The following is a 4,303-nucleotide window of genomic DNA, read 5'->3' on the forward strand; positions in this document are numbered from 1 at the left end:
TGTGGTTTCTAGTCATTCCAGCCTCAGGATTCTCCAGGGTCCAAGAAGAGTCCCCAGGAATTTGTGGAGAGGCTTACATTTCACAGGCCTTCAGTAAATGGCAAGGGTTATTATTCGTATTCTTCCTCTGCTTTGCCTGTGTCATCATCTTTTACAGAATAGATGTTCAGTAATGTCTAGTATACAGTAGGCGCCCAAAGAATCCTTAGTGGTTGACTGATGTATATTTTTTGGGGACTGGTGCCCTGTACCAAGTCGATAGAGCCTGGTCAAACTGGGCATCCCACAGGCATACAGACGGAATGAAACGTGTTATAAGAGCTATTTGATTTTTAAATTTTGTTTCATCTTCCACAGCTGAACTGAACTACAGTCTAGGGCACCCCGGGGGGGATATCCAAACTCTTCAGGAACAGGATCCCTTTACACACACACACACACACACACACACACACACACACACACCCCAGCCTGTCTAAAAAGATATAGTCAGAAAGGCACCAGAAGGTCAAGGAGGAGACAGGCAGAGCTTGTCAGACCCAATAAGACTATTTCTTGACTCATCCAACCCTGCAGAGAGGTTGCCTGGGTGGGGCTAGGGACTGTGATGTCCCAGCCTGACCTCCTTCCAGCTACCAGCTACTCTGATTCAATTGGGAAGTTTCAGTTCCTGTGAGGGATCGAGGTTCATTAAGTCCTGACCAATAACAGTCACTTTTTATCAAATGTGTGCTGGGCCCCACACTGGCACTTTACATGACTTAAATATAGGATCAAGCGAATATATTTTGGATACTCACATCATCCCTGCTTTTGCTTTACTTTTTCTACTATTTTCTCTCTTTGCCCTGATTTCCATACTAATTTCAGAAGTAAAATAAATCTATTTATTTTCTGATTTGGAATATAATTAATACATGCTCACTGTGAAATAATGTGAACGAGACAGAAATGAATACAATGGAAAAAAGTCCCCATAATCCCACTTCTCAGATATTAACCATAGCTAACTCTTGATGTGATTCTGCATTCAGCTGTGTTAACAGGTGTGTATCCGTTTTGTGAGAAGAAAAAACATTATTAACCTGTTCATAACTGCCCTTCTTCCCTGCCTTCTTGAGAAAGGAAACTTCGAAGTTTTAGCAGCTTCGGTGTGGCTTTCTCCTGTGGATCTGGGTAATGAGTGAAGGGAGGGGGGAAACAAGGGAGGAGAGAAAGGGCAGAGGTTGCTGGGTGGAAAAGATGGGAGAGGCTGGGGAAGAGGGCCAAGGAGGTAAGAGCCAGTGCAGGCTGAGCTTTGAGGAAGCGTTTGAGGGACTCAGAACCCAGACACGGAGGCTGCTGTGCTGTGTGCAGAGGGTGGGAGGGAAGATGAGAAAAAAAAGAAATAGAGGAAAAGGGATGTTAGGAAGTTTTACTGAGAAGATAAATAAAATCTGCTTTAACATTTTGAAAATAATTGAATAAATATTTGAATTGCTTTTCAATGTCTTTTTGTTGGGAGGAGGAACTAGTGTTTCTTTCCAATTCAATAGGGATCGGAGACTGGCCTCAAGGTGGTTCAGCTTTACCCAGATTACTTGTCTATAAACAACAACAAAAAAATGAGATTGCATAATAATAACAACAACTACTAAAATGTGTTGCCTGCTTGCTCTATGTCAGGCATTGTGCTGAGTACTCTTCCATATTAATTTATTTACTTCTAGAGTAGTCCAATGGGCATAGGTACTGCTCTTATCCCATTTTACAAATGAGGACACTGAGGCTCAAAGAAGTGAAACAACTTGCCCAAGATCACACAGCCAGCAAGTGGGAGAGCTGGCATAATATCTATTATTTTAATCTAGTAAATATGGTTGTTTAGGTTTTTGGTTTTGGGGAGGTTTTTTGTTTGTTTGTTTGTTTGTTTTTTGTAAGCAGCTTCAAATCCGTTTCTGCTTACGATCAGGTAGGGCTATCCAAAAATAAAAGTTAGGCATGCACTGTCACTGAACCCACCCCACAAGTCCTCGTGGTGAGAATTGCCACTGTTTTCCATATCAAGAACCTGAAGCTGAGTGGGAAATGGTCACCAATCCAGGGTAATACCTGGATTGTAAGTTGTGTCCTGGGATTCGAACTCAACTATGTCTTCTCTGAAGCGCCAAGTAGGACCTGGAGTTGTGGTGGGGATCCAGGTTGCATCTCAGTGACCCACAAATTCACAAACCCTGAAGACTGGACCTCAACGAGATGTAGAAAGTTATCTGTTCTAGCCCCTCTTTCGATTTATGAATCTCCCCTGCAGTTTCCCCCACGGGGGTCACCTGGCCCGAGTTTGAACACCTCTGCTTTTGCACCTACTACTTTTGAAGAGCTCAGAACTAGGGAAAGATAGCTGAGAAAGTAGGCCAGGCTACAGCAGTGAAGCAGAAAATTGCCCGAGAATTAGCTGGAATAAGCACAGAGAGAAGCCAGAAGGGACAGGAATACGGAGAGAGTGGAAAATCATTTCCTCAAAGGTCTTCCCTCACAAAAGTGGCTCTTTTTATGCAGCTCCTCTCAAGTGAGAAAATAAGGATGTGTTTTTTTAAGGGATCAAGACACCCTAGAACCAAATTACTCACTATAGAGTAATTTTGCCTTGGCTGCCAGGAAGCTCTTTGATAAATTATATATTCAACTTCAGTAACTAATTCAGTCCAGATTCTTCATAGAGTTCTTCCTATCTATTTTTAATGGCTTTTGATCTCTCTATTCAAATCGATGTCTTATAATGTTTGTTTTAATATTGAGCACCTACCTCACTGCATTTTTGTACCTGGAGAAGATGTTGATTATAAACAAAAACGTTTTGTAATGTGAATTTGTTGATTGACAGCTGGAGAGAGTTAGGTCATAGAGGAAGGAATGAATGGGATAGGGTATAGGATCAGGCTGAAGTGGTGATGGAGGATCAGGTAGGAGGGAGAGGATGTCAAGACCAACTTGGCAACTGTGACTGGTCACATGGGGAAGAGGCGCTTGGTGCTAGAGATAATCAACAAGGTAGGAAGATCAGGGTTGCTAAGGAGGGAGTAGCTGAGTGTCAAAATATGGAGTTGCATGGGGCAAGAGAGAAGGGAAGCGTGCTTTAGGCACTGGGAACAACCTGTGCAAAGACCTAGATGCGGGAAGGGAGCAGGAGGACAGGAGGAAATTTCCAGTGGCCGGAGTGCCTAGGGCAGTGAGGACAGAGGGTGAGTTGGGCTGGAGGGTGTTAGAGCCAGGCCTGGCCTTGCCACTCAGAGAAGCGGCTTTTATCCTGAGGCCTGAATATTCATGTTCTCAGGAGCTTTCCTGGGGAGCTGGCCTCAGGGGCAAGGCTGGGCCTGGCAGTCCCAGGCCAGGGGCTGTTCCTCACTCCTGGGCATCTGGACCAATGCAGCTATACCCTTTGGGCTTGGGGTGCAGGTGAGCGTAGGGAAAGGCATTGAGCCAGCTGCAGAACCAGGCTGCTCAGCTTCACTGACTCAAGTGGGAACTTGCCAGGGGCTGCCCAGTCAGTCAGAGCCAAGGATGAAAACTCGGGGCTTCAGCCAGACCAGTGGGTGGTCCAGGACCCCCCAAAAGAGACCCCATCTGACTATAGCCGGGGACCATGGATGCACTTCCACTCTGGACTCAGACTCCTTGAGTGGATTTTGGCCTCAGCTGAGTAAGCCTGGGCAAGGCTCTTTACTTCTGAACTTCATCTCTGAAGTGGGGGTGATAGTCACACACTTCCTCCCTAAGTGGGTTGTTTTGAAGATTAGGTGAGTTAACAAATGACGAAGATTTAGCATAAAGTCATTCTTCAATAAATGTTCATGCCCCGAACCCAGGTACTAGGAGAGAGGCCCTTGATGCAGTCACCCCTGTACCCCACACCCCCTGCCACATCTGAATCTGATTAAGACTTCTGCGTCCATGCTCCCACAGCCCCAGCCTCGCAAATTACTGCTAACGTAGCACCTCTCATCCTGTCTAGCCCAGCTCTGAGCCCAGCTCTGTAGCCCCAGAAACAGGGACCAGCCTGCATTTGGCGCTCAATAGATGTCTATCAAATTGCACTGAAGGTCTCTTCTAGGGGGTGTGATCTGTTTAATGAGCACTTCCTCTCTGCATATACTACCTTGATGAACCTTCCCATAACCCCTATGTTCATAGATGAAGAGCCTGAGGGTCAGAGAGGCTAAGTGACTTGCCCCAGGTCACACAGCCTATAAGTGGCAACCCAGGACTGAACCCGCCTCTATTTGATTTCAAAGCTCCTGCTGTTAACTGTGGCTTTATATGTCCT

This window comes from Pteropus vampyrus, unplaced genomic scaffold (assembly GCF_000151845.1).
Source record: "Pteropus vampyrus isolate Shadow unplaced genomic scaffold, Pvam_2.0 Scaffold36, whole genome shotgun sequence".
NCBI lineage: Eukaryota > Metazoa > Chordata > Mammalia > Chiroptera > Pteropodidae > Pteropus > Pteropus vampyrus.